Genomic DNA, 11,837 nt, shown 5'->3' on the forward strand with positions numbered 1-11,837 from the left:
ACTGTGCTGCTACATCAGACAAATCAAACACACGGGTGCCTACATTAACAAAAAAATAAATATGGCAAAATTACCTGGAGTTACTTTGTAATTTATTCTAAGTGTATTTTAAATGTGTTGTTTCTGTACCATTTTAATTCATCTGATTTGATCTTCTACCATAGCTTACTGTGTATCATGGAACATGACGTGTTATGTACTCTGCTTCCCTCTAATGGACTTCTACTCTTAGCCAATTAGATGAAACAGCAAGACCAAATTCAATGTTGGTGTCACTAAGCACAGTGCCAAAATAAATAACTATAGAATCAAGTCTCAAGAGAGAAAGCAGAAACACTCTCTAAATATTCCTTGTCGCCTGCTCCATTTAAACTTAGGAGGACTTGATGTTATGAACCACACCTCAGGAGTACCAGGCTCGAAAAGACTCATAACTGTCCCAGTCCAAAGTCCTCCAGGTTGTGTCAAAGACAATACCTGACGATTGCAGCTGTCACTCTGCTGACTATTCCTCCGCCTGGGTTGTTCCTGTCCGTGTCCATCTGGTCATGCTTCTGACCTGGATTGTTTCATAGACTTTGGACACAAACCCACATGCATTTATTAATTACTACAATTTGTACTCTTAAAACATTCACCCGGCACAGCCAGAAGAGGACTGGTCATGCCCCCGAGCCTGGTTCCTCTCTAAGTATCTTCTTGAGTTTCGGCCTCTTTTAGGACGTTTTTCCTAGTTACTGTGCAACACTGTTGTTGCTTGCTCCTTGGGGTTTCAGGCTGGGTTTTTTGTAAAAGCACTTTGTGACAACTGCTAACGTAAAAAGGGCTTTTTATAAATACATTTGATTGACTGATTGACATGACACTGCAAACCTCCCAAATATCAAAAACCAGACAACAGATCATTCCCCCAAATGTTTCAGCTAGTTAGTGGCAGGCAAACATGTGTTGTGGATTAATGGGAAAGACAAAACAATCAGGTGAAATCAGCTTGAACTTTTCTGGCAGCTTATTTGTGAAACACTTCAAAATGTTCTTAAATTAGATGTTCGGTGCCTCTAGGGCATGTCTGAAAGTTAATTTTAGACTTTTTTACTGATGAATGAATAATATGTTTCACTAGTTGTTTTTTTTTTTACTTTTGTTTTGGTATGTATATCTGAAATTCAAACATAGCTGCTAGTATGACTGACTGATAAAATAATTGTTAAATCAAAATAAACGTTTATTTGTCTATTTTGCTAAATATCTAATACGTCTTTATAGGACACTTCTCATGAGATTAATCAATGCAAAAAAATTATCAAGGCTAACTAAAAAGGATAGGAGATCCATGTTTGGGATTTCATTTTATTTCTTGGCTTATCGCTCCCCCTTTTGGAAAATCTGTGTAATATACCAAATGCCTGACCTCTATTCAGTCCCATCATTCACTCAAGATTATTCAAAATCTTTTTTTTTATTTGTAGGGAGAAGGTAGTTCTCACAAGTGTCCTGGACAGCACGCCAATTTCAAAGGATTTTTTACAAATAGGAAAACATTTGAAATAATATATATACACATTTTTTGTATGTACACATTGAAAAGAAACTCTTTGATTTGAAAAGCAACTCTTTTAAAATCTCTTGTAAAGAAATCGGACAAAATTAAAATTATGTAATTACTATTATCTTTTTATTATTTTCATTTAGGTAATTCATGTTTCTGCCATAATTTCCTGGAAAGAATGTCAGGAAATGTAAAACAGTGATAGCTTACCTTGTTGTGGGCTATACATATTGTGTTGTCAAGATTCTTCTTTCTGCACATAGTCCACGGTATACTTTATGTACCTGTTTTTGAATACAGCAGCAAATGCTGCTAGCACAAAAACCCTGATAAGTATGGGTAAATGAATGTCAAGCCTATCATACCCAGCCAACTAAGATAGCCTACAAATAATCGCATCAATGACATACAGTGAGGGGGAAAAGTTATTTGATCCCCTGCTGATTTTGTACATTTTCCCACTGATAAAGAAATTATCAGTCTATAATTTTAATGGTAGATTTATTTGAACAGTGAGAGACAGAATAACCACAAAAAAATCCAGAAAAATGCATGTCAAAAATGTTATCAATTGATTAGCATTTTAATGAGTGAAATAAGTATTCAACCCCTCTGCAAATCATGACTAAGTACTTGGTGGCAAAACCCTTGTTGGCAATCACAGAGGTCAGACGTTTCTTGTAGTTGGCCACCAGGTTTGCACACATCTCAGGAGGGATTTTGTCCCACTCCTCTTTGCAGATCTTCTCCAAGTCATTAAGGTTTCAAGGCTTACGTTTGGCAACTCAAACCTTCAGCTCCCTCCACAGATTTTCTATGGGATTAAGGTCTGGAGACTGGCTAGGTCTGGAGACTGGCTACCCCTTCCATCGTCCCTTTGATGTGGTGAAGTTGTTCTGTCCCCGTAGTAAAACACCCCCAAAGCACAATATTTCCACCTGCATGTTTGACGGTGGGGATGGTGTTCTTGGGGACATAGGCAGCATTCCTCCTCCTCCAAACACGGTGAGTTGAGTTGATGCCAAAGAGCTTGATTTTGGTCAATTTAACATCTTGAGTCATCTTCGATAAATCCTGGAATATGTATCGTAATGTAAATAAGCTCATCGTCAAGCCACCCAAGTAAACTATTCTCTCTAATACCACATGGCAGGAACATCATGTGACCATTGCCTCAAGCCTGTAACCATCAGATCCTTGCACCTCTTTTTTTCACTATCCCTTAAGTATTTAATACACATACACCACGCAGTATAGGAAACCTATGTGCACGTCCAAGGTACAAGACTGTGTACCTTTCAGAGTGAATTGCAAGAGCAAACTGCTCATCCCACACAACATTTCAGTCTGTAGTGTACAATCACTGAGCATATGAAAGTCACCCTACCACTAGACTAAATCTTAGCAAAGTTTATGAAAATGGGAGATGTTTGAATGAGTGCAAATTAGATAATATTTTCTATTTACAGTGCCTCCTAAAAAGAATTAAGTCCCCTTCTTACCAGGGACGTCACTAGAAAATCATGGATGGGGGGGCTATGCCTCGTTTTGGGGGGTCTGGGCATACTCCCCCAAACATCTGTTCAAAATGGGTGTAAAATCTATCATATTTTTTGTCAAGGATGGCAAAAAGTATACTTGTCTCATAGTTTGTGTTAGACACTGATCTAATATGACTTAAATTCTATCCAAATAAAGAAATTAAAGTGCATTCTGTCCTCATCCATCCAACATCAAAAGGCACAAAAACTTAATACATAATACCTTTGTCAACGTAAATGGACATCTACATACAGTACACATTTCTCTGAGTGAGATTTCTCTGAATCATTTTAAAACAGATTTAGTCATTAGCCCATTCATCTCGGAATGACAGATCTTAGTCTTCTCTGAAGTCTACTAGAAAGTTGTAGCTTGCTTTCTTATCTTCCAGTACAAAAAAAAGATTGATATAACATGACGTCTGGTCTGTCGTGTAAGTCGAATTGCACAAACTGCAACTTGTCTAAACAATTTCCATACATTACATTTTTTAGATCTAATAAAAAAAAGCAACCTCCATACATTTCTATAAAAAATGGTGGTGGGTTAGCTGAAAGATTATATTGATTAGCAAAACGTACCGTTGATTTTCAGTGCATTTACATTTTGAACTTGAGAGGATAAACTTCCCTGACCAATAGAAATGTTAGCTATTATTTTCAGAAGACAGCTGGCTTCAGATGAGCGAGTTAGATTCAAAGCATCAAAATCAACCGAACATGCTGCCAAATGAAGGTTCTGTACAATTTCTAAACAATTTGTAAGGAGCTGAATATGTGATGGAACTGTGGGCGAAAAAAAGAAATCACAGAGAAAATATATTGACTCATATATTGATTTAGGCCTAGCGATGTCCCTGCTTCTTAACTTTTCGACAAGTTGCTGTGAATTAATTTATAACTGATTGAATATTATTTTTGCCATCAATCTACACATAATAACCCATAATCACCAAGTGAAAACACTATTTTGTACTAATTTATTGAATATTAATAGCTGAAAGCGTTCAGACACTTTTACTCCAAACTGAGCCCATATGATCATCCCTGAGATGTCACTAGAACTTGAGTGGAGTCCACCTGTAGCAAATTAAATTGTTTGGACATGATTTAGAAAGGCACACACCTGTCAATATAATTTCTTCTTCATTGTAAAATGGAAGATATATGGAACCACCAAGACTCGTGCAGGCCACCTGGCCAAACGAAGTAACCAGGGTTAGGGGTAGCCTTGGGTAGGGAGGTGACAAATAACCCGGTAGCCACTCTAACAGAGCTTAAGCACCTGGGTAATACGATTCCTACGTTGAAGCATGGTGGTGGGAGCATCATGCTATGGGAATGCTTTTCAGTAGCAGGGACTGGGGACTGTTCAGGAATGAGGGAATGATGATCAGTGAAAAATTCAAAGAGTTACTATCCTGAGCACACAGGTCCTCAAAAAGGGCCATGCCATTTCATGTATTTGAGTAGACCACCCAAACCTGGGTTTGAACCCAATTGAACATGTGTGGGGTGGCCCAAAGATTGCATTTTAGCAACACTCCTCATCCAATCGAAGAGAGCTTGAGAGGATCTATGTATGGATACCTATGTACATTAGATACTTTATTCTGTTACTTTTAGAAAATATTTCCCCATCTGGCATAATGTTATCATGTTAGACACCATAATAACAGGTAGAGGGTGCATCTTAAGGGGAATATTAACTTTGTTTAACTACAGAGTTGTGACTATAGAGCAGTAAACATTGGGGTCACTGGTCATATGTACAATATATAGGTGATTGGGAATGTTTAACACAGGTGATAGGATAAGGCAAACAGTTCTTGCAGTAGCCCAGAATGGAACTATAGCAAATAGATTCTACCTCTGTACCTTTAATATAATATAGATTGTATTGGAACTATTTGTGGGGTGTATTAAAAATAAATGGGAACTTCACCCAAAACTCGTTAGGTTTGTCAAGCAAAATCTGCCGAACGGTCATGTAGTGGCTTTTCGTTAAAAATCGTCACAAGAAATTCACTGTATAAAGGTAAGTGTTCTATCCAGCTTACCTTCACATCTCAATTGTTGCACTAGTGGCTGGTGAGGGAGTTTGCTATTTACAGTTGCTGGTCATATTATTAGAATATCATTAAAAAGTTGATTTATGTCAGTAATTCCATTCAAAAAGTGAAACTTGTATATTATATTCATTCATTACACACAGATTGATATATTTCAAATGTTTATTTATTTTAATTGTGATGATTATAACTGACAACTAAGGAAAATCTCAAATTCAGTATCTCAGAAAAAGGATTTTTAGAAATGTTGGCCAACTGAAAAGTATGAACATGAAAAGTATGAGCATGTACAGCGCTCAATACTTAGTTGGGGCTCCTTTTGCCTGAATTACCGCAGCAATGCGGCGTGGCATGGAGTCGATCAGTCTGTGGCACTGCTCAGGTGTTATGAGAGCCCAGGTTGCTCTGATAGTGGCCTTCAGCTCTTCTGCATTGTTGGGTCTGGCGTATTGCATCTTCTTCTTAATAATACCCCATATATTTTCTATAGGGTTAAGGCCAGTTTGCTGGCCAATTAATGTGCTTGGACACAGAGCTCTGCGAACAGCCAGCCTCTTTAGCAATTACCTTTTGTGTCTTGCCCTCCTTGTGCAAGGTGTCAATGGTCGTCTTTTGGACAGCTGTCAAGTCAGCAGTCTTCCCCATGATTGTGTAGACCAGTGGTTCCCAACCAGGGGTACTAGGACCCCTGGGGGTACTAGGACCCCTGGGGGTACTTGGCCTTTCCACAGGGGGTACTTGAAAACACTCATGACACCATAGACTTACTAGTGAAATGAACATGAGGGGGTGCTTCAGGGGTACTCCAAGCAGTGCAAATTCTTTTTGGGGGTACAGTAACTGAAAAAGTTTGGGAGCCACTGGTGAAGACCATTTAAAGGCCTTTGCAGGTATTTTGAGTTAATTAGCTGATTAGAGTGTGGCACCAGGTGTCTTCAATATTGAACCTTTTCACAATATTCAAATTTTCTGAGATACTGAATTTGGGGTTTTCATTAGTTGTCAGTTATAATCATCAAAATTAAAAGAAATAAACATTTGAAATAAATCAGTCTGTGTTGAATGAATTAATATAATATACAAGTTTCACTTTTTGAATGGAATTACTAAAAATAATATGACTAGCACCTGTATGTAGTGTTGTGAAGGAAATGTTGGAAATGGCTTGTCCTTTAGAGCAACTAGACAAACGGTCCAGCTCATTCTGAGTTGGTGAAGGAAGAATGCAGTACTACTGTAAAACTGTACAATAATGAATGTCTGAATTTGTCTAGGTGCTTACTGTAGGTGTTTACATGTCAAAGATATGTTCATGGCATGGAGAGACCTGCACATAAGAATAAAATAAAGATCTTTCTTAACAAGTGTCTTGTTTTTTGCAGTATTTCAACAGGGCATCTCCAAAAAAGTGTAAAAAGTGCAGGTGCAGAGTGCAGCAGGGTTTGTTATCTCTGATAAAATCATCTTTGGAGACAATAATAATTAATGCTGTGATATGCTTGCTCGCCTTTTGGCAAATACAATAACTGTGTAGAGTATCAATAAATGGTGCAGGCATATAGCACAAATTACTGTAAGGTTGAACTGGTTCATATTGATAGCTGTATTTTGTTGTCCGTTGTGTAATGATTAACTGAAAGAATATTAGTACAGTTTTTCCTGACTGTTTTTGCAAACACAGTAACACACGAATACAGTAAAATCATAGTGTACTGGTAAACAAAAAGAGTTGTGTAAGGGTTGGGGGGGATAGTTTCACGAGTCACTGCTTCTATTAAGGTCTGGCCACATCACCGCATCCACATCACAAGCCATGTCCACCCTGGCCCGGCAATGCGGAAAATATTGCCTTGCGTGTCGTATCCAACCGTGAATCAACTCCATCTCAATGTCTCCTCATGCCTCCTCCATTGCTTACAGAAGAGGCATCATCAAAGTCGAGGACTGTCTCTAACAGACAATGTATACAGTGACTCTTCAATATGGTGTCCCTCAAAACACAGCTGGACAATGTCTACATTTTCACACAATGATAGCGGGTTGGGTAATGTTAGTGGGTTGGGTCAGACACATTCAGACAAAACTAAAAACAAAGCAGGTGCCCTCCGTCCCCCCAGAATGGGGGGCACCTGCGTAGTATGTATCTATGCAGTGCAAATAAGACATTCTACTTCCATTACCATGTTATGGTGACACTTACTTGCACATAGTCATAGCGAAGATCTTTGACGCCGAGGCTATTCCTCTGACATGGAACCCTGTACAGCTGCTTCATGCTGAGTTGGTGTTCACGCAAGATGTGGCCAAGTGTTGACCTACTGACACGGTTGATGTTCTGGAATGTTGTTTGATGTGCAAGAATTTGCTCTCGTCACTGATGTAGGCAGATGGTAATGTTTGCCAACACGAGATTGACAATAGCCCGTTCCTGTTCACGGGTGAACACACGTTGCCTCCCACCCACGGAAGGTTGTCTTTTTTTCAAACTGTACTGTCATACTGTAAACAGTTTGTTTGCTCACCAAGGAGCATAGACCTGACACAGTATTCTAGGACTACATAGACCTGACACAGTGTTCTAGGACTACATGGACCTGACACAGTGTTCTAGGACTACATAGACCTGACACAGTATTCTAGCACTACTTTGACCTTACACAGTATTCTAGGACTACATAGACCTGACACAGTATTCTAGGACTACATAGACCTGACACAGTATTCTAGGACTACATAGAACTGACACAACATTCTAGGACGACATTATATTGTACAGGGATGCAGCATGATGTGTAACAATGATCAGTACTGTACAGAGGTGAGCTAACCTGGTTTCAATTTGTAGTGCTACAGGTGTGACTGATTGGTGTTCAATTCAATTTGTGTGTATGAGAGCATTTTTCAAACAAAATTAGTCGTTTTGATCAGTGAGTTTTAGTTTCAGCCTATGTGTAAAATGTTTTGAAAATGTGATATCAGAGTGGACAAATGTGCTTGAGCAAACGAGAAAACTGTAAACAAAGGCATAAAAAGTACAAACACCTTTTCTGCTTTGCACTTTGTTTGCAATTCTGCAACACACTCTGAAGTTTTGTTTGCATTTTGTTTGCAATTCTGCAACACACTTTGCAAAACACTACACACTGTCTCTTAAATAAGACAATGAAATCTCTTTATTCTTGAATGAATTCCCAATCATTGGGAAAACACAATTCAAAATGCAAAACATACCTGAAATTGGCAAAAACCACACACACACACACAAGAAAACACTTATACAGTTATTGAACAACAACTAGTCCGAGCCTAAGTACTACAGTAAACCTCAGGTAAGCACTCCCATTTTATCCGAACTTTGCAAACATGGAGGCAGCGAGAGGAAGAGGAAGAGAGAGTGGGGAGTAGGAGGAGGATGAGGACAAGAACAAAGAATGGGACCAGGCAATAGACAGAGACGTATTTACTATGACATTAGGGCCACTTTGGTGAACCTCCTGCCGCTTCTGCAAGCAATGGAAGAGGCATGCAGAGACATTGAAGTGGATATGGAGGGGTTGGATACGGAACGCAAGGTGATATTTTCTCCCCGTTGTCTAGCCAGGGATGACATCTTCCCCGTTGTCTAGCTAGGGATAACATCTTCCCCGTTGTCTAGCCAGGGATGACATCTTCCCCGTTGTCTAGCCAGGGATGACATCTTCCCCGTTGTCTAGCCAGGGATGACATCTTCCCCGTTGTCTAGCCAGGGATGACATCTTCCCCGATGTCTAGCCAGGGATGACATCTTCCCCGTTGCCTAGCCAGGGATGACATCTTCCCTGTTGTCTAGCCAGGGATGACATCTTCCCCATTGCCTAGCCATGGATGACACGTTCTGTGATGTGGATGAGGTTCCCAGACTCTAACAGAAGACAGGATCCCTGAACCATTCACTCCATCCCTCACAATCCCTAACAATAAAATATTTTTTATTTTTTTCAATACAGTCATTTTACTGTAATCATTTTTGTTTCTCTGACATTACAGTAGCTTTTTGTATTGCTTACAGTACTGTAATTCTACTTTCCTTTGTGTGCTTTTGTTGTTGTAAAAGTGTCAGGCTCGAGTGGAAATGAGGAGCAGGAAGATGAAGTCGCACTTGTTCATTGTTATTTAATAGTTAGAAAACTGGCGTGGCCTAACAATGCTCTTAGCAGGCGAGACAATAACACACAAAGACAGGGGAAGCAGAGGGAACATATATACTGGGGGGAATGATTAGAATGAGGACCAGGTGCGCTAAACAAGACAACAGGTGAAATGAATGAATGAGATGGGCGGTGGTGTTAGAAGGCCGGTGATGTCGACCGCTGGGGCCTGCCTGCTAAAGGGGGAGGAGAGGCAGCAGAGGGCGCAGTCGTCACAAACAGCCTGCAATGGCAGACAAGTTAGCTGTATATTTATTTATTTTTAAGCCTTTCTATTTTTGTGTTCATTGAAATGTACTGTAACAATCTTTCACAGAAGCTTGTATGAGAAAATTATAAAGGTATGGTATACCAAGTATTAAGATAGTAGTGTTTTCTATAAAGTATATCAGTCTGTTGTTGCTGCTTTTAAATAATAATTCAAATTGTGCATGTGTGTATAATTCTGTGGCAAAAATTCTATTTTGAAAAAGGATTGTAAGGTTTCATTTGCAGTGTTTCATTTTGACATAGAAGTGAGATGTTTATCTCCAAGTGTTGTGTCTTATTTGGCTTGTCTGTTGAGTTTTGACACAATGAGCCAAATTCTGCAACAAGCAATCACAAAAAACTGTAAGAAAAAATAAAAATTACTTTCTCATCAAAATGGAAGATTCATGTAGGAAAACTAAATGAATCCACCAACACAGTCATCAAAGAAGAACTTTACATAAAGTTTGATCCTGGCCGCAAAACAATTAAATACGTTTTTATATATAACACGTATACATTATGTATCATCAAGCAACAAAAGGTTCCAGTATTGTACCGTACATATGAATGGAGAGAAAAGAAAACACTGCAACCTCAGGCATTATCCTGCCTGTCATGTTGAGTTTGCCGCATGTTTTCATCCACATCACAACTGATGTGTTCCCTGGACAAGCAGCAAGCAGTAAAGTGCCTAGCATGGGACACATCCTTGGCATGCCTCTGCAGTGATATCACCACAGACCTCCTCCATTACCTGGAGAAGACTCACTTGCTGATGAGGGTTCTGATCATACACCTTCCATCTCCAAGCTGAGAAAAAATCCTCAAATGAGTTGAGGAGGGGGGAATATGGTGGAAGGAGAATCCTTTGGATCCGGGGGTGGTTGGTGAGCCTGGTGACCTGTGTTGTCTTTCTGGGGGTGGGAAAAAAGGTCATACACTGTATCAAGGAACACCAGAAGGAGTGTTGTGTTGTAAGGGCCAGGTGTGACATGGTGATGGACAACCCCCTGCTGACTGACAGTAGCACACATGGTGATGTTTCCACCCCTTTGGCCAGGGACCTCCATACATGGTGATGTTTCCAGCCCTTTGGCCAGGGACCTCCATACATGGTGATGTTTCCAGCCCTTTGGCCAGGGACCTCCATACATGGTGATGTTTCCAGCCCTTTGGCCAGGGACCTCCATACATGGTGATGTTTCCACCCCTTTGGCCAGGGACCTCCATACATGGTGATGTTTCCAGCCCTTTGGCCAGGGACCTCTACACTTGCTCTGTAGCCTCGGTTCCTTCCCCAGCGCCGCCTCTTGGTCAGGTTGAATCCTTCCTCCTCTGTGTCTTCCCCCACCTCTTCCCCTTTCTGCTCTTTATTGCTCCATTTTTCTGGTACATTCATGAGTCTTTGTGTCCCCTTTTTTATACTCGACAGAACTAAGATAATTGAGTGACCAATTCGGTTAGTTGGGTTTGCACTGTCCAAGTGTGATGTAATGCATTGGTATTTTAAGTTTTGTCTGGTTACTCATGTATTCTCAAAAAGTGTTTTTGCAATGACAGTTGTGCTCACACATTGAGAGTTGTGTGTGTTTGCAGCATGAGTGAACTGGACTCGCAAATTGAGTTGAAGCAACTAGATTGTGTGCTTGGTTTTGCAGAAAGGGTTCATGGTTCTGGGATGTTAGCTTGCTCATCTGATCACACTGTGTATGCTTTTGGTAACCATGTATAAACATCTAGGATAAACTGTAATATAATTATTCTAAGTAATTTCACATGCCTTTTTGATAAAACACTGCATTATTACTTTCATTTTTAGCTGCAAGACATTTAATGCAAAACAAATCAGTGACTTCTTGAATAGTGGTGCTGAAAACCACCATTGAATACCAAGCTGTTCTCAGGTCAAATTGCACACAGCAATGTTGAAAAGAAAACAATTTGTCTTGCTAATTCATTTAATTGCAAAACATGTTATTTTAATTCAGAAACACAACATGTAGCAATAGCTTAGAAATATTATTGCAGGAAAATGTGTCTTTTGATCGTTTGACCCTATTGTCTCTGGCTTCACAGTGCTAGGTTTGGGAAGTCTTGTTTAGCAAGATTATAAACGCAGTGAATGTTCAGTGATTTGTCGATCACTCAATTAGAATTTGACTACTATTGATTTGATCCTCTCAAAAATGGGCAATGGAAGATTTGAAAAATTGAATTTTGTAACTGTTATTTAATA

This window comes from Esox lucius, chromosome 14 (genome assembly GCF_011004845.1).
Source record: "Esox lucius isolate fEsoLuc1 chromosome 14, fEsoLuc1.pri, whole genome shotgun sequence".
In the NCBI taxonomy this organism is placed as follows: Eukaryota; Metazoa; Chordata; class Actinopteri; order Esociformes; family Esocidae; genus Esox; species Esox lucius.